Below are 19351 nucleotides of genomic sequence, written 5' to 3'. Positions count from 1 at the left end.
CTGGTTCGGTCTGGTCTGGTTCGGTCTGGTCTGGTCTGGTTCGGTCTGGTCTGGTTCGGTCTGGTCTGGTTCGGTATGGTCTGGTCTTGTATGGTCTGGTCTGGTTCGGTCTGGTTCGGTTCGGTCTGGTTCGGTCTGGTCTGGTTCGGTCTGGTCTGGTCCGGTCTGGTCTGGTCCGGTCTGGTCTGGTTCGTTCTGGTTCGGTCTGGTCTGGTCTGTTCTGGTTCGCTCTGGTCCGGTCTGGTCTGGTCTGGTTCGGTCTGGTTCGGTCTGGTTCGGTCTGGTTCGGTCTGGTTCGTTCTAGTCCTGTCTGGTTCGGTCTGGTTCGGTCTGGTCTGGTTCGGTCTGGTCTGGTTTGGTCTGGTCTGGTTCGGTCTAGTCTGGTCTGGTTCGGTCTGGTCCGGTCTGGTCTGGTTCGGTTCGGTCAAGTCTGGTCTGGTTCGGTCTGGTTCGGTCTGGTCTGGTCTGGTTCGGTCTGGTCTGGTTCGGTCTGGTCTGGTCTGTTTCGGTCTGGTTCGGTCTGGCCTGGTCTGGTCTGGTTCGTTCTGGTTCGCTCTGGTTCGGTCTGGTCTGGTCTGGTTCGCTCTGGTTCGGTCTGGTCCGGTCTGGTTCGGTCTGGTCTGGTTCGGTCTGGTCTGGTCTGGTTCGGTCTGGTTCGGTCTGGTCTGGTTCGGTCTGGTCTGGTTCGGTCTGGTCTCGTCTGGTTCGGTATGGTCTGGTCTGGTTCGTTCTGGTCTGGTCTGTTTCGGTCTGGTTCGGTCTGGTCTGGTTCGGTCTGGCCTGTTCTGGTCTGGTCTGGTTCGTTCTGGTTCGCTCTGGTTCGGTCTGGTCTGGTTCGGTCTGGTCTGGGTTGGTCCGGTCTGGTTCGGTCTGGTCTGGTCTGGTTCGTTCTGGTTCGCTCTGGTTCGGTCTGGTCTGGTTCGGTCTGGTCTGGTTCGGGCTGGTCTGGTTCGGCCTGGTCTGGTTCGGTCTGGTCTGGTTCGGTCTGGTCTGGTTCGTTCTGGTCTGGTTCGGTCTAGTCTGGTCTGGTCTGGTTCGGTCTGGCCTGGTCTGGTCTGGTTCGTTCTGGTTCGCTCTGGTTCGGTCTGGTCTGGTTCGGTCTGGTCTGGTTCGGTCTGGTCTGGTTCGGTCTGGTCTGGTCTGGTTCGTTCTGGTTCGCTCTGGTTCGCTCTGGTTCGCTCTGGTCTGGTTCGTTCTGGTCTGGTTTGGTCTGGTCTGGTTCGGTCTGGTCTGGTTCGTTCTGGTTCGCTCTGGTTCGGTCTGGTCTGGTCCGGTCTGGTCTGGTTCGTTCTGGTCTGGTTCGGTCTGGTCTGGTCTGGTTCGGTCTGGTCCGGTCTGGTCTGGTCTGGTTCGTTCTGGTTCGGTCTGGTTCGGTCTGGTCTGGTTCGGTCTGGTCTGGTTCGTTCTGGTTCGCTCTGGTTCGGTCTGGTCTTGTCTGGTTCGGTCTGGTCTGGTCTGTTTTGTTCTGGTTCGGTCTGGTCTGGTCTGTTTTGTTCTGGTTCGGTCTGGTTCGGTCTGGTCTGGTTCGGTCTGGTCTGGTTCGTTCTGGTTCGGTCTGGTCTGGTCTGGTTCGGTCTGGTCTGTTTCGTTCTGGTTCGCTCTGGTTCGGTCTGGTCTGGTCTGGTTCGGTCTGGTCTGGTTCGGTATGGTCTGGTCTGGTCTGGTTCGGTCTGTTCTGGTCTGGTCCGGTCTGGTTCGGGTCTGGTTCGGTCTGTTCCGGTCTGGTTCGGTCTGGTCTGGTCTTGTCTGGTTCGGTCTGGTCTGGTCTGTTTTGTTCTGGTTCGGTCTGGTCTGGTCTGTTTTGTTCTGGTTCGGTCTGGTTCGGTCTGGTCTGGTTCGGTCTGGTCTGGTTCGTTCTGGTTCGGTCTGGTCTGGTCTGGTTCGGTCTGGTCTGTTTCGTTCTGGTTCGCTCTGGTTCGGTCTGGTCTGGTCTGGTTCGGTCTGGTCTGGTTCGGTATGGTCTGGTCTGGTCTGGTTCGGTCTGTTCTGGTCTGGTCCGGTCTGGTTCGGGTCTGGTTCGGTCTGGTCCGGTCTGGTTCGGTCTGGTCTGGTCTTGTCTGGTTTGGTCTGGTTCGGTCTGGTCTGGTTCGGTCTGGTTCGGTCTATTCTTGTCTGGTCTGGTTCGGTCTGGTCTGGTCTGGTTCGGTCTGGTCCGTTCTTTTTCGGTCTGGTCCCGTCTGGTACGGTCTGGTTCGGTCTGGTTCGGTCTGGTACGGTCTGGTCCGGTCTGGTCCGGTCTGGTTCGGGTCTGGTTCGGTCTGGTCTGGTTCGGTCTGGTCTGGTTCGGTCTGGTCTGGTCTTGTCTGGTTCGTTCTGGTTCGGTCTGGTCTGGTTCGGTCTGGTTCGGTCTGGTCTGGTCTGGTCTGGTTCGGTCTGGTACGGTCTGTTACGGTCTGGTCCGGTCTGGTTCGGTCAGGTCTGGTTCGGTCTGGTTCGGTCTGGTCTGGTCTTGTTCGGTCTGGTCTGGTCTTGTTCGGTCTGGTCTGGTCTGGTACGGTCCGGTCTGGTACGGTTCGGTCTGGTCTGGTCTGGTCTGGTTCGGTCTGGTCTGGTTCGGTCTGGTCTGGTTCGGTCTGGTCTGGTTCGGTATGGTCTGGTCTGGTCTGGTTCGGTCTGGTCTGGTCCGGTCTGGTCTGGTCTGGTTCGGTCTGTTCTGGTTCGGTCTGTTCTGGTTCGGTCTGGTCTGTTCTGGTTCGGTCTGGTCTGGTTCGGTCTGGTCTGGTCTGGTTCGTTCTGGTTCGCTCTGGTTCGGTCTGGTCCGGTCTGGTCTGGTCCGGTCTGGTCCGGTCTGGTCTGGTTCGGTCTGGTCTGGTTCGGTTCGGTCTAGTCTGGTCTGGTTCGGTCTGGTCTGGTTCGGTCTGGTCTGGTCTGGTTCGGTCTGGTCTGGTTCGGTCTGGTCTGGTCTTGTATGGTCTGGTCTGGTTCGGTCTGGTTCGGTTCGGTCTGGTCTGGTCTGGTTCGGTCTGGTCTGGTCCGGTCTGGTCTGGTCCGGTCTGGTCTGGTTCGTTCTGGTTCGGTCTGGTCTGGTCTGTTCTGGTTCGCTCTGGTCTGGTCTGGTCTGGTCTGGTCTGGTTCGGTCTGGTCTGGTTCGGTTCGGTCTAGTCTGGTCTGGTTCGGTCTGGTCTGGTTCGGTCTGGTCTGGTTTGGTCTGGTCTGGTCTGGTTCGGTCTAGTCTGGTCTGGTTCGGTCTGGTCTGGTCCGGTCTGGTCTGGTCTGGTTCGGTTCGGTCTAGTCTGGTCTGGTTCGGTCTTGTTCGGTCTGGTCTGGTCTGGTTCGGTCTGGTCTGGTCTGGTTCGGTCTGGTTCGGTCTGGCCTGGTCTGGTCTGGTTCGTTCTGGTTCGCTCTGGTTCGGTCTGGTCTGGTCTGGTTCGTTCTGGTTCGGTCTGGTCCGGTCTGGTTCGGTCTGGTCTGGTTCGGTCTGGTCGGGTCTGGTTCGGTCTGGTCTGGTTCGGTCTGGTCTGGTTCAGTCTGGTCTGGTTCGGTCTGGTCTGGTTCGGTCTTGTCTCGTCTGGTTCGGTATGGTCTGGTCTGGTTCGTTCTGGTCTGGTCTGTTTCGGTCTGGTTCGGTCTGGTCTGGTTCGGTCTGGCCTGTTCTGGTCTGGTCTGGTTCGTTCTGGTTCGCTCTGGTTCGGTCTGGTCTGGTTCGGTCTGGTTCGGTCTGGTCTGGTTCGTTCTGGTTCGCTCTGGTTCGGTCTGGTCTGGTTCGGTCTGGTCTGGTTCGGGCTGGTCTGGTTCGGTCTGGTCTGGTTCGGTCTGGTCTGGTTCGGTCTGGTCTGGTTCGTTCTGGTCTGGTTCGGTCTAGTCTGGTCTGGTCTGGTTCGGTCTGGCCTGGTCTGGTCTGGTTCGTTCTGGTTCGCTCTGGTTCGGTCTGGTCCGGTCTGGTTCGGTCTGGTCTGGTTCGGTCTGGTCTGGTTCGGTCTGGTCTGGTCTGGTTCGTTCTGGTTCGCTCTGGTTCGCTCTGGTTCGGTCTGGTCTGGTTCGTTCTGGTCTGGTTTGGTCTGGTCTGGTTCGGTCTGGTCTGGTTCGTTCTGGTTCGCTCTGGTTCGGTCTGGTCCGGTCTGGTCTGGTTCGTTCTGGTCTGGTTCGGTCTGGTCTGGTCTGGTTCGGTCTGGTCTGGTCTGGTCTGGTTCGTTCTGGTTCGGTCTGGTTCGGTCTGGTCTGGTTCGGTCTGGTCTGGTTCGTTCTGGTTCGCTCTGGTTCGGTCTGGTCTTGTCTGGTTCGGTCTGGTCTGGTCTGTTTTGTTCTGGTTCGGTCTGGTCTGGTCTGTTTTGTTCTGGTTCGGTCTGGTTCGGTCTGGTCTGGTTCGGTCTGGTCTGGTTCGTTCTGGTTCGGTCTGGTCTGGTCTGGTTCGGTCTGGTCTGTTTCGTTCTGGTTCGCTCTGGTTCGGTCTGGTCTGGTCTGGTTCGGTCTGGTCTGGTTCGGTATGGTCTGGTCTGGTCTGGTTCGGTCTGTTCTGGTCTGGTCCGGTCTGGTTCGGGTCTGGTTCGGTCTGTTCCGGTCTGGTTCGGTCTGGTCTGGTCTTGTCTGGTTCGGTCTGGTCTGGTCTGTTTTGTTCTGGTTCGGTCTGGTCTGGTCTGTTTTGTTCTGGTTCGGTCTGGTTCGGTCTGGTCTGGTTCGGTCTGGTCTGGTTCGTTCTGGTTCGGTCTGGTCTGGTCTGGTTCGGTCTGGTCTGTTTCGTTCTGGTTCGCTCTGGTTCGGTCTGGTCTGGTCTGGTTCGGTCTGGTCTGGTTCGGTATGGTCTGGTCTGGTCTGGTTCGGTCTGTTCTGGTCTGGTCCGGTCTGGTTCGGGTCTGGTTCGGTCTGGTCCGGTCTGGTTCGGTCTGGTCTGGTCTTGTCTGGTTTGGTCTGGTTCGGTCTGGTCTGGTTCGGTCTGGTTCGGTCTATTCTTGTCTGGTCTGGTTCGGTCTGGTCTGGTCTGGTTCGGTCTGGTCCGTTCTTTTTCGGTCTGGTCCCGTCTGGTACGGTCTGGTTCGGTCTGGTACGGTCTGGTTCGGTCTGGTACGGTCTGGTCCGGTCTGGTCCGGTCTGGTTCGGGTCTGGTTCGGTCTGGTCTGGTTCGGTCTCGTCTGGTCTTGTCTGGTTCGTTCTGGTTCGGTCTGGTCTGGTTCGGTCTGGTTCGGTCTGGTCTGGTCTGGTCTGGTTCGGTCTGGTACGGTCTGTTACGGTCTGGTCCGGTCTGGTTCGGTCAGGTCTGGTTCGGTCTGGTTCGGTCTGGTCTGGTCTTGTTCGGTCTGGTCTGGTCTTGTTCGGTCTGGTCTGGTCTGGTTCGGTCTGGTACGGTCCGGTCTGGTACGGTTCGGTCTGGTCTGGTCTGGTCTGGTCTGGTCTGGTTCGGTCTGGTCTGGTTCGGTCTGGTCTGGTTCGGTCTGGTCTGGTTCGGTCTGGTCTGGTTCGGTATGGTCTGGTCTGGTCTGGTTCGGTCTGGTCTGGTCCGGTCTGGTCTGGTCTGGTTCGGTCTGTTCTGGTTCGGTCTGTTCTGGTTCGGTCTGGTCTGTTCTGGTTCGGTCTGGTCTGGTCTGGTTCGGTCTGGTCTGGTTCGGTCTGGTCTGGTCTGGTTCGGTCTGGTTCGGTCTGGTCTGGTTCGTTCTGGTTCGGTCTGGTTCGGTCTGGTCTGGTTCGTTCTGGTTCGGTCTGGTTCGGTCTGGTTCGGTCTGGTCTGGTTCGGTCTGGTCTGGTTCGGTCCGGTCTGGTCTGGTCTGGTTCGTTCTGGTTCGGTCTGGTTCGGTCTGGTCTGGTTCGGTCTGGTCTGGTTCGTTCTGGTTCGCTCTGGTTCGGTCTGGTCTTGTCTGGTTCGGTCTGGTCTGGTCTGTTTTGTTCTGGTTCGGTCTGGTCTGGTCTGTTTTGTTCTGGTTCGGTCTGGTTCGGTCTGGTCTGGTTCGGTCTGGTCTGGTTCGGTCTGGTCTGGTTCGTTCTGGTTCGGTCTGGTCTGGTCTGGTTCGGTCTGGTCTGTTTCGTTCTGGTTCGCTCTGGTTCGGTCTGGTCTGGTCTGGTTCGGTCTGGTCTGGTTCGGTATGGTCTGGTCTGGTCTGGTTCGGTCTGTTCTGGTCTGGTCCGGTCTGGTTCGGGTCTGGTTCGGTCTGTTCCGGTCTGGTTCGGTCTGGTCTGGTCTTGTCTGGTTCGGTCTGGTCTGGTCTGTTTTGTTCTGGTTCGGTCTGGTCTGGTCTGTTTGTGACTGTAACCCTGATATGGTAAGGTGAGTGATGGGGTGCTCCTGGAAGTGGGTTATGAGTAAATTGTAGGTTGATGTGGGCACTTGGCCAATGCAAGTTCAAAACAGACAGTGTGACCCAATTAAAGGCACTTCCGGTTGGCACAGGAAGCTATACGTAAACACATATCTTGCTTGGGGTATTCTCTTACAGAATCCTGAGTTTAAAGTCTTTATGTTAAAAATTGACTGATCTAGACAGGGTTGAATGCAGTCATTTTCACATTTGCAGGTTATGTACATCAAAATACCTTTTGGGTGAATTTAACCACTTCCGGATGCTCCAGGATGCTTAGATTTGACACAGGTAGACCTCATAGTGGTCTGATGGACTGTCATAGAAGACAGGTTCATAAGGCATTCATAACCCACATAGGCTTCAGGTTGAATTTAGAGGTGCAGGCAATGTATTCCTATGGGGAGAGAAGTCAATGCAAACTGTTTGAAGTAAACACCTTCTTTTAACTGCTAAGGGTTAATGCCACACGGCCAAGGTTAGGCTTGCACGGATCGGGAGGACCTCAGGAACGTACCTGAGGTCGAATTGTGCTTCTCACCCTAGCAGTTCTCTCACTGTCACCCAAAACAAATGACATTTTGGGCCTACTTTTCTCATGGTCGCTGCGCTCAGACCGAGCGAGCTACGGGATATCTCGTTGAACTCTGCACGGCCTAGAGATTATGTTTATGCCCTTGCCTGCTCTCTGTGTCTTTCAGCACCACACCTTTTCACTCCATCCTTGCTGTGTGTGTGTGTGAGAGCTTTTCTTTGACATCTGCTGGCGGAAATTACTGATTTACAGTTTAGGAGGGTTACCTAGTCACACGTGAAGTTTTGGAAAGATGTGACTTTTTTAACCCTTCAAAACAGACAGTGTGACCCAATTAAAGGCACTTCCGGTTGGCACAGGAAGCTATAAGTAAACACATGTCTTTATTGACATAGCCACTTACAGAATCCTGAGTTTTAAGTCTTTAAGTTAAGAATTGACTGATCTACACAGGTTTGAATACAGTGATTTTCATAATGACAGGTTATGTGTTTCAAAACACTTTTAGGGTGAGCTAGCTTGATAGTTAACGTTTGCTTTAGTTTGCGCGCCAGCTCTGCAAATTCAGCAGGTGTGTGTGAAGGCTTCCAACAAAACGAATGACCTGCAGTGGATCAAACCATTGTGAGGCAAAGGGCGGGAGTCGCAATCTTTTGAAACTTAAAAACGCGCTATTAAGTGTCTATAATCAGCATAAGTGCTTTCATTGCGTTCATTGATGGGGTGATCCTGGAAATGAGTCACTAGTTCTGTGTGTAAATGGGCCCGTTTGATATTGTATAGAATGCTGTTTAAGTCTATTTTCTATTGTATACTGGGTTTCCCCAATGTAGTGTTTTTTGCTAAATGTGCAAGTGATTATATACATATATGACATTTGGAGTGTAGAGTGAAATGAAAGACAACCCCCCCTCTCCAAAAGTTGGGTCTGTGCTGTTGTGAGTTGAAAAGACTTGGATAAATTCATGATGAGAGGGGGTCAACTACCCCCTCTGCTGGGTAATCTAAGAAAGCAACTGGGGGAGGAAAGGGGGAGTGTACAGGGGGTTGGGGGGAAAAGAAGGGTGTGGTGTGGGTCCAAATTGTGGGTAGAGCCTATTCTAAATTTAGCTGCTCACACCAATTCTTAAAAATGAGGTCTGCTGTGGTTGTTGTTCAGTGTATCAGGTCTGTTGTGTGGAATTCATCATGTGGTATCTCCAAGAGAAATGGGCCATGTGTGGTGATGTAACCGTTAATGACTTTGAGGTTCCGTTTTCGATCTGGTGAAAGGAGGTGTGAGTGGTTATTAATGGGGATGTAAATAATTGCATTAGGGAAAAAGTGACTCTTGCTTCCTTGTGCATTGATGCATTCTGTTTGATGTTTTGTATGGGTCATTATCCATATTGTTTATGCCCACCGAGAGAACCACTATGCATGCTGGTGTCTAAATGAACCTCTGTTTTCTCCAGGACCTTTTTGAAATGGTAAAATGTTGCTCCAGGGTAACTCTCCACTTGTATGGGTTATGGGTTATGAAATGGAGGGATTCTATTAACATTTGAGTCTCCCAAGACTAGTATTGGTTTATTTCCCTTCAAATTCCAATCTGCCACCTTGCCATTTGGTGTAATACTTAAAGGCCCGTAGATGTCCTCCTAGGATCATAAATTAAACTGAGGTAAGCTCCAAGTTGCCTCTTTTTCTGGGTGGCAGTGCAGAAGTCGATGTGGTGAGAGATTCATTCAACCATAGTGTTGTTAAATATGAACATAAACGCCATATTGTGCATTTAAATGGTTTCATTGTTTTGTTAAAGGAAAGGAAAAACCTAAAAGAGGAAGTGCCAAACTAAAACCAAACAAACCATAAATATATAGAGTAGAAATAAATTATGAATAAAACCATGTTCTTCTCCATCCATTTTCCTGTCTGTTAAAACCCATTTTCTAATACAGGCCATTTGGTGTTATTGTCTGTAGGTTCTGGATCCACTCCCGTGCTGCCCACAGGTCCAGAGGCCCACAGGTCCAGCCTATATGTGACTGTAACCCTGATATGGTAAGGTGAGTGATGGGGTGCTCCTGGAAGTGGGTTATGAGTAAATTGTAGGTTGATGTGGGCACTTGGCCAATGCAAGTTCAAAACAGACAGTGTGACCCAATTAAAGGCACTTCCGGTTGGCACAGGAAGCTATACGTAAACACATATCTTGCTTGGGGTATTCTCTTACAGAATCCTGAGTTTAAAGTCTTTATGTTAAAAATTGACTGATCTAGACAGGGTTGAATGCAGTCATTTTCACATTTGCAGGTTATGTACATCAAAATACCTTTTGGGTGAATTTAACCACTTCCGGATGCGCCAGGATGCTTAGATTCGACACAGGTAGACCTCATAGTGGTCTGATGGACTGTCATAGAAGACAGGTTCATAAGGCATTCATAACCCACATAGGCTTCAGGTTGAATTTAGAGGTGCAGGCAATGTATTCCTATGGGGAGAGAAGTCAATGCAAACTGTTTGAAGTAAACACCTTCTTTTAACTGCTAAGGGTTAATGCCACACGGCCAAGGTTAGGCTTGCACGGATCGGGAGGACCTCAGGAACGTACCTGAGGTCGAATTGTGCTTCTCACCCTAGCAGTTCTCTCACTGTCACCCAAAACAAATGACATTTTGGGCCTACTTTTCTCATGGTCGCTGCGCTCAGACCGAGCGAGCTACGGGATATCTCGTTGAACTCTGCACGGCCTAGAGATTATGTTTATGCCCTTGCCTGCTCTCTGTGTCTTTCAGCACCACACCTTTTCACTCCATCCTTGCTGTGTGTGTGTGTGAGAGCTTTTCTTTGACATCTGCTGGCGGAAATTACTGATTTACAGTTTAGGAGGGTTACCTAGTCACACATGTGAAGTTTTGGAAAGATGTGACTTTTTTAACCCTTCAAAACAGACAGTGTGACCCAATTAAAGGCACTTCCGGTTGGCACAGGAAGCTATAAGTAAACACATGTCTTTATTGACATAGCCACTTACAGAATCCTGAGTTTTAAGTCTTTAAGTTAAGAATTGACTGATCTACACAGGTTTGAATACAGTGATTTTCATAATGACAGGTTATGTGTTTCAAAACACTTTTAGGGTGAGCTAGCTTGATAGTTAACGTTTGCTTTAGTTTGCGCGCCAGCTCTGCAAATTCAGCAGGTGTGTGTGAAGGCTTCCAACAAAACGAATGACCTGCAGTGGATAAAACCATTGTGAGGCAAAGGGCGGGAGTCGCAATCTTTTGAAACTTAAAAACGCGCTATTAAGTGTCTATAATCAGCATAAGTGCTTTCATTGCGTTCATTGATGGGGTGATCCTGGAAATGAGTCACTAGTTCTGTGTGTAAATGGGCCCGTTTGATATTGTATAGAATGCTGTTTAAGTCTATTTTCTATTGTATACTGGGTTTCCCCAATGTAGTGTTTTTTGCTAAATGTGCAAGTGATTATATACATATATGACATTTGGAGTGTAGAGTGAAATGAAAGACAACCCCCCCTCTCCAAAAGTTGGGTCTGTGCTGTTGTGAGTTGAAAAGACTTGGATAAATTCATGATGCAGAGGGGGTCAACTACCCCCTCTGCTGGGTAATCTAAGAAAGCAACTGGGGGAGGAAAGGGGGAGTGTACAGGGGGTTGGGGGGAAAAGAAGGGTGTGGTGTGGGTCCAAATTGTGGGTAGAGCCTATTCTAAATTTAGCTGCTCACACCAATTCTTAAAAATGAGGTCTGCTGTGGTTGTTGTTCAGTGTATCAGGTCTGTTGTGTGGAATTCATCATGTGGTATCTCCAAGAGAAATGGGCCATGTGTGGTGATGTAACCGTTAATGACTTTGAGGTTCCGTTTTCGATCTGGTGAAAGGAGGTGTGAGTGGTTAATAATGGGGATGTAAATAATTGCATTAGGGAAAAAGTGACTCTTGCTTCCTTGTGCATTGATGCATTCTGTTTGATGTTTTGTATGGGTCATTATCCATATTGTTTATGCCCACCGAGAGAACCACTATGCATGCTGGTGTCTAAATGAACCTCTGTTTTCTCCAGGACCTTTTTGAAATGGTAAAATGTTGCTCCAGGGTAACTCTCCACTTGTATGGGTTATGGGTTATGAAATGGAGGGATTCTATTAACATTTGAGTCTCCCATGACTAGTATTGGTTTATTTCCCTTCAAATTCCAATCTGCCACCTTGCCATTTGGTGTAATACTTAAAGGCCCGTAGATGTCCTCCTAGGATCATAAATTAAACTGAGGTAAGCTCCAAGTTGCCTCTTTTTCTGGGTGGCAGTGCAGAAGTCGATGTGGTGAGAGATTCATTCAACCATAGTGTTGTTAAATATGAACATAAACGCCATATTGTGCATTTAAATGGTTTCATTGTTTTGTTAAAGGAAAGGAAAAACCTAAAAGAGGAAGTGCCAAACTAAAACCAAACAAACCATAAATATATAGAGTAGAAATAAATTATGAATAAAACCATGTTCTTCTCCATCCATTTTCCTGTCTGTTAAAACCCATTTTCTAATACAGGCCATTTGGTGTTATTGTCTGTAGGTTCTGGATCCACTCCCGTGCTGCCCACAGGTCCAGAGGCCCACAGGTCCAGCCTATATGTGACTGTAACCCTGATATGGTAAGGTGAGTGATGGGGTGCTCCTGGAAGTGGGTTATGAGTAAATTGTAGGTTGATGTGGGCACTTGGCCAATGCAAGTTCAAAACAGACAGTGTGACCCAATTAAAGGCACTTCCGGTTGGCACAGGAAGCTATACGTAAACACATATCTTGCTTGGGGTATTCTCTTACAGAATACTGAGTTTAAAGTCTTTATGTTAAAAATTGACTGATCTAGACAGGGTTGAATGCAGTCATTTTCACATTTGCAGGTTATGTACATCAAAATACCTTTTGGGTGAATTTAACCACTTCCGGATGCTCCAGGATGCTTAGATTCGACACAGGTAGACCTCATAGTGGTCTGATGGACTGTCATAGAAGACAGGTTCATAAGGCATTCATAACCCACATAGGCTTCAGGTTGAATTTAGAGGTGCAGGCAATGTATTCCTATGGGGAGAGAAGTCAATGCAAACTGTTTGAAGTAAACACCTTCTTTTAACTGCTAAGGGTTAATGCCACACGGCCAAGGTTAGGCTTGCACGGATCGGGAGGATCTCAGGAACGTACCTGAGGTCGAATTGTGCTTCTCACCCTAGCAGTTCTCTCACTGTCACCCAAAACAAATGACATTTTGGGCCTACTTTTCTCATGGTCGCTGCGCTCAGACCGAGCGAGCTACGGGATATCTCGTTGAACTCTGCACGGCCTAGAGATTATGTTTATGCCCTTGCCTGCTCTCTGTGTCTTTCAGCACCACACCTTTTCACTCCATCCTTGCTGTGTGTGTGTGTGAGAGCTTTTCTTTGCCATCTGCTGGCGGAAATTACTGATTTACAGTTTAGGAGGGTTACCTAGTCACACATGTGAAGTTTTGGAAAGATGTGACTTTTTTAACCCTTCAAAACAGACAGTGTGACCCAATTAAAGGCACTTCCGGTTGGCACAGGAAGCTATAAGTAAACACATGTCTTTATTGACATAGCCACTTACAGAATCCTGAGTTTTAAGTCTTTAAGTTAAGAATTGACTGATCTACACAGGTTTGAATACAGTGATTTTCATAATGACAGGTTATGTGTTTCAAAACACTTTTAGGGTGAGCTAGCTTGATAGTTAACGTTTGCTTTAGTTTGCGCGCCAGCTCTGCAAATTCAGCAGGTGTGTGTGAAGGCTTCCAACAAAACGAATGACCTGCAGTGGATCAAACCATTGTGAGGCAAAGGGCGGGAGTCGCAATCTTTTGAAACTTAAAAACGCGCTATTAAGTGTCTATAATCAGCATAAGTGCTTTCATTGCGTTCATTGATGGGGTGATCCTGGAAATGAGTCACTAGTTCTGTGTGTAAATGGGCCCGTTTGATATTGTATAGAATGCTGTTTAAGTCTATTTTCTATTGTATACTGGGTTTCCCCAATGTAGTGTTTTTTGCTAAATGTGCAAGTGATTATATACATATATGACATTTGGAGTGTAGAGTGAAATGAAAGACAACCCCCCCTCTCCAAAAGTTGGGTCTGTGCTGTTGTGAGTTGAAAAGACTTGGATAAATTCATGATGAGAGGGGGTCAACTACCCCCTCTGCTGGGTAATCTAAGAAAGCAACTGGGGGAGGAAAGGGGGAGTGTACAGGGGGTTGGGGGGAAAAGAAGGGTGTGGTGTGGGTCCAAATTGTGGGTAGAGCCTATTCTAAATTTAGCTGCTCACACCAATTCTTAAAAATGAGGTCTGCTGTGGTTGTTGTTCAGTGTATCAGGTCTGTTGTGTGGAATTCATCATGTGGTATCTCCAAGAGAAATGGGCCATGTGTGGTGATGTAACCGTTAATGACTTTGAGGTTCCGTTTTCGATCTGGTGAAAGGAGGTGTGAGTGGTTAATAATGGGGATGTAAATAATTGCATTAGGGAAAAAGTGACTCTTGCTTCCTTGTGCATTGATGCATTCTGTTTGATGTTTTGTATGGGTCATTATCCATATTGTTTATGCCCACCGAGAGAACCACTATGCATGCTGGTGTCTAAATGAACCTCTGTTTTCTCCAGGACCTTTTTGAAATGGTAAAATGTTGCTCCAGGGTAACTCTCCACTTGTATGGGTTATGGGTTATGAAATGGAGGGATTCTATTAACATTTGAGTCTCCCAAGACTAGTATTGGTTTATTTCCCTTCAAATTCCAATCTGCCACCTTGCCATTTGGTGTAATACTTAAAGGCCCGTAGATGTCCTCCTAGGATCATAAATTAAACTGAGGTAAGCTCCAAGTTGCCTCTTTTTCTGGGTGGCAGTGCAGAAGTCGATGTGGTGAGAGATTCATTCAACCATAGTGTTGTTAAATATGAACATAAACGCCATATTGTGCATTTAAATGGTTTCATTGTTTTGTTAAAGGAAAGGAAAAACCTAAAAGAGGAAGTGCCAAACTAAAACCAAACAAACCATAAATATATAGAGTAGAAATAAATTATGAATAAAACCATGTTCTTCTCCATCCATTTTCCTGTCTGTTAAAACCCATTTTCTAATACAGGCCATTTGGTGTTATTGTCTGTAGGTTCTGGATCCACTCCCGTGCTGCCCACAGGTCCAGAGGCCCACAGGTCCAGCCTATATGTGACTGTAACCCTGATATGGTAAGGTGAGTGATGGGGTGCTCCTGGAAGTGGGTTATGAGTAAATTGTAGGTTGATGTGGGCACTTGGCCAATGCAAGTTCAAAACAGACAGTGTGACCCAATTAAAGGCACTTCCGGTTGGCACAGGAAGCTATACGTAAACACATATCTTGCTTGGGGTATTCTCTTACAGAATCCTGAGTTTAAAGTCTTTATGTTAAAAATTGACTGATCTAGACAGGGTTGAATGCAGTCATTTTCACATTTGCAGGTTATGTACATCAAAATACCTTTTGGGTGAATTTAACCACTTCCGGATGCTCCAGGATGCTTAGATTCGACACAGGTAGACCTCATAGTGGTCTGATGGACTGTCATAGAAGACAGGTTCATAAGGCATTCATAACCCACATAGGCTTCAGGTTGAATTTAGAGGTGCAGGCAATGTATTCCTATGGGGAGAGAAGTCAATGCAAACTGTTTGAAGTAAACACCTTCTTTTAACTGCTAAGGGTTAATGCCACACGGCCAAGGTTAGGCTTGCACGGATCGGGAGGATCTCAGGAACGTACCTGAGGTCGAATTGTGCTTCTCACCCTAGCAGTTCTCTCACTGTCACCCAAAACAAATGACATTTTGGGCCTACTTTTCTCATGGTCGCTGCGCTCAGACCGAGCGAGCTACGGGATATCTCGTTGAACTCTGCACGGCCTAGAGATTATGTTTATGCCCTTGCCTGCTCTCTGTGTCTTTCAGCACCACACCTTTTCACTCCATCCTTGCTGTGTGTGTGTGTGAGAGCTTTTCTTTGCCATCTGCTGGCGGAAATTACTGATTTACAGTTTAGGAGGGTTACCTAGTCACACATGTGAAGTTTTGGAAAGATGTGACTTTTTTAACCCTTCAAAACAGACAGTGTGACCCAATTAAAGGCACTTCCGGTTGGCACAGGAAGCTATAAGTAAACACATGTCTTTATTGACATAGCCACTTACAGAATCCTGAGTTTTAAGTCTTTAAGTTAAGAATTGACTGATCTACACAGGTTTGAATACAGTGATTTTCATAATGACAGGTTATGTGTTTCAAAACACTTTTAGGGTGAGCTAGCTTGATAGTTAACGTTTGCTTTAGTTTGCGCGCCAGCTCTGCAAATTCAGCAGGTGTGTGTGAAGGCTTCCAACAAAACGAATGACCTGCAGTGGATCAAACCATTGTGAGGCAAAGGGCGGGAGTCGCAATCTTTTGAAACTTAAAAACGCGCTATTAAGTGTCTATAATCAGCATAAGTGCTTTCATTGCGTTCATTGATGGGGTGATCCTGGAAATGAGTCACTAGTTCTGTGTGTAAATGGGCCCGTTTGATATTGTATAGAATGCTGTTTAAGTCTATTTTCTATTGTATACTGGGTTTCCCCAATGTAGTGTTTTTTGCTAAATGTGCAAGTGATTATATACATATATGACATTTGGAGTGTAGAGTGAAATGAAAGACAACCCCCCCTCTCCAAAAGTTGGGTCTGTGCTGTTGTGAGTTGAAAAGACTTGGATAAATTCATGATGAGAGGGGGTCAACTACCCCCTCTGCTGGGTAATCTAAGAAAGCAACTGGGGGAGGAAAGGGGGAGTGTACAGGGGGTTGGGGGGAAAAGAAGGGTGTGGTGTGGGTCCAAATTGTGGGTAGAGCCTATTCTAAATTTAGCTGCTCACACCAATTCTTAAAAATGAGGTCTGCTGTGGTTGTTGTTCAGTGTATCAGGTCTGTTGTGTGGAATTCATCATGTGGTATCTCCAAGAGAAATGGGCCATGTGTGGTGATGTAACCGTTAATGACTTTGAGGTTCCGTTTTCGATCTGGTGAAAGGAGGTGTGAGTGGTTAATAATGGGGATGTAAATAATTGCATTAGGGAAAAAGTGACTCTTGCTTCCTTGTGCATTGATGCATTCTGTTTGATGTTTTGTATGGGTCATTATCCATATTGTTTATGCCCACCGAGAGAACCACTATGCATGCTGGTGTCTAAATGAACCTCTGTTTTCTCCAGGACCTTTTTGAAATGGTAAAATGTTGCTCCAGGGTAACTCTCCACTTGTATGGGTTATGGGTTATGAAATGGAGGGATTCTATTAACATTTGAGTCTCCCAAGACTAGTATTGGTTTATTTCCCTTCAAATTCCAATCTGCCACCTTGCCATTTGGTGTAATACTTAAAGGCCCGTAGATGTCCTCCTAGGATCATAAATTAAACTGAGGTAAGCTCCAAGTTGCCTCTTTTTCTGGGTGGCAGTGCAGAAGTCGATGTGGTGAGAGATTCATTCAACCATAGTGTTGTTAAATATGAACATAAACGCCATATTGTGCATTTAAATGGTTTCATTGTTTTGTTAAAGGAAAGGAAAAACCTAAAAGAGGAAGTGCCAAACTAAAACCAAACAAACCATAAATATATAGAGTAGAAATAAATTATGAATAAAACCATGTTCTTCTCCATCCATTTTCCTGTCTGTTAAAACCCATTTTCTAATACAGGCCATTTGGTGTTATTGTCTGTAGGTTCTGGATCCACTCCCGTGCTGCCCACAGGTCCAGAGGCCCACAGGTCCAGCCTATATGTGACTGTAACCCTGATATGGTAAGGTGAGTGATGGGGTGCTCCTGGAAGTGGGTTATGAGTAAATTGTAGGTTGATGTGGGCACTTGGCCAATGCAAGTTCAAAACAGACAGTGTGACCCAATTAAAGGCACTTCCGGTTGGCACAGGAAGCTATACGTAAACACATATCTTGCTTGGGGTATTCTCTTACAGAATCCTGAGTTTAAAGTCTTTATGTTAAAAATTGACTGATCTAGACAGGGTTGAATGCAGTCATTTTCACATTTGCAGGTTATGTACATCAAAATACCTTTTGGGTGAATTTAACCACTTCCGGATGCTCCAGGATGCTTAGATTCGACACAGGTAGACCTCATAGTGGTCTGATGGACTGTCATAGAAGACAGGTTCATAAGGCATTCATAACCCACATAGGCTTCAGGTTGAATTTAGAGGTGCAGGCAATGTATTCCTATGGGGAGAGAAGTCAATGCAAACTGTTTGAAGTAAACACCTTTTAACTGCTAAGGGTTAATGCCACACGGCCAAGGTTAGGCTTGCACGGATCGGGAGGATCTCGGGAACGTACCTGAGGTCGAATTGTGCTTCTCACCCTAGCAGTTCTCTCACTGTCACCCAAAACAAATGACATTTTGGGCCTACTTTTCTCATGGTCGCTGCGCTCAGACCGAGCGAGCTACGGGATATCTCGTTGAACTCTGCACGGCCTAGAGATTATGTTTATGCCCTTGCCTGCTCTCTGTGTCTTTCAGCACCACACCTTTTCACTCCATCCTTGCTGTGTGTGTGTGTGAGAGCTTTTCTTTGACATCTGCTGGCGGAAATTACTGATTTACAGTTTAGGAGGGTTACCTAGTCACACATGTGAAGTTTTGGAAAGATGTGACTTTTTTAACCCTTCAAAACAGACAGTGTGACCCAATTAAAGGCACTTCCGGTTGGCACAGGAAGCTATAAGTAAACACATGTCTTTATTGACATAGCCACTTACAGAATCCTGAGTTTTAAGTCTTTAAGTTAAGAATTGACTGATCTACACAGGTTTGAATACAGTGATTTTCATAATGACAGGTTATGTGTTTCAAAACACTTTTAGGGTGAGCTAGCTTGATAGTTAACGTTTGCTTTAGTTTGCGCGCCAGCTCTGCAAATTCAGCAGGTGTGTGTGAAGGCTTCCAACAAAACGAATGACCTGCAGTGGATCAAACCATTGTGAGGCAAAGGGCGGGAGTCGCAATCTTTTGAAACTTAAAAACGCGCTATTAACCTTTCTGATCTCCCCATCCCGGATCCGGGTTCGTGAATACAGACTCAAGCTCATTACCATAACGCAACGTTAACTATTCATGAAAATCGCAAATGAAATGAAATAAATATGCTAGCTCTCAAGCTTAGCCTTTTGTTAACAACACTGTCATCTCAGATTTTCAAAATATGCTTCTCAACCATTGCAAAACAAGCATTTGTGTAACAGTATTGATGGCTAACGTAGCATTTAGCATTAGCATTCAGCTGGCAACATTTACACAAAAAAACAGAAAAGCATTCAAAAAAATCATTTACCTTTGAAGAACTTCAGATGTTTTCAATGAGGAGACTCTCAGATAGCAAATGTTCAGTTTTTCCTGAAAGATTATTTGTTTAGGACAAATCGCTCCGTTTTCTGCGTCACGTTTAGCTATGAAAAAACCCCTGTATCCAGGATTGTGTAAATCTATCAGCAAGCTCATTAGCATAACACAACGTTAACTATTTATGAAAATCGCAAATGAAATGAAATAAATATGCCATCTCTCAAGCTTAGCCTTTTGTAAACAACACTGTCATCTCAGATTTTCAAAATATGCTTCTCAACCATAGGAAAACAATAATTTGTGTAAAAGTAGCTAGCTAGAGTTAGCATTTCGCGTTAGCATTTAGCGTTAGCATTAGCGTTAGCATCCAGCACGCAACATTAACAAAAACATAAAAGCCTTCAAATAAAATCATTTACCTTTGAAGAACTTCTGATGTTTTCAATGAGGATACTCTCAGTTAGATAGCAGATGCTCAGTTTTTCCAAAAAGATTCCTTGTGTATTAGAAATACCTCCGTTTTATACATCACATTTGGCTACCAAAAAAAATCCATAAATTCAGTCCTCAAAACGCAAACTTTTTTCCAAATTAACTCCATAATATCGACTGAAAACATGGCAAACGTTGTTTAGAATCAATCATCAAGGTGTTTTTCACATATCTCTTCATTGATACATCGTTCTTGGACACATGCTTTCTCCCCTGAATCAAATGGTAAAGTAGAAGCAGCTGGCAATTGCGCACCGAATTCGACGCAGGACACCAGGCGGACACTTGGAAAATGTAGTCTCTTATGGTCAATCTTCCAATGATATGCCTACAAATACGTCACAATGCTGCTAAGACCTTGGGCGAACGACAGAAAGTGTAGGCTCATTCGTTGCGCAATCACAGCCATATAAGGAGAGAATGGAAAACAGAGCTTCAGAAATTCTGCTAATTCCTGGGTGATGCATCATCTTGGTTTCGCCTGTAGAATGAGTTCTGGGGCACTTACAGACAAAATCTTTGCAGATTCTGAAACTTCAGAGTGTTTTCTTTCCAAAACTGTCAAGAATATGCATAGTCGAGCATCTTTTCGTGACAAAATATCGCGCTTAAAACGGGAACGTTTTTTATCCAAAAATGAAATAGCGCCCCT

At 47.0% G+C, this 19351-nt stretch overlaps 1 long non-coding RNA gene across 1 annotated transcript; it reads right to left on the bottom strand.

Moving 5' to 3' along the window:
• Positions 1-17891: 17891 nt before the first annotated feature.
• On the bottom strand, positions 17892-19087 carry LOC149972322 (uncharacterized). Its single transcript, XR_016491260.1, has 2 exons — positions 18627-19087; positions 17892-18258 (listed from the first exon to the last, which is right to left on the bottom strand). It is a non-coding gene; the product is annotated as an uncharacterized LOC149972322 (long non-coding RNA).
• Between the last annotated feature and the right edge of the window lie 264 nt (positions 19088-19351).

Source organism: Oncorhynchus mykiss, chromosome 24 (assembly GCF_057628025.1).
Source record: "Oncorhynchus mykiss isolate SJ-2025 chromosome 24, ASM5762802v1, whole genome shotgun sequence".
Lineage (NCBI taxonomy): Eukaryota > Metazoa > Chordata > Actinopteri > Salmoniformes > Salmonidae > Oncorhynchus > Oncorhynchus mykiss.
Note: the sequence above shows the minus strand (reverse complement) of the source record. Positions and strands in the feature narration are given on the sequence as shown.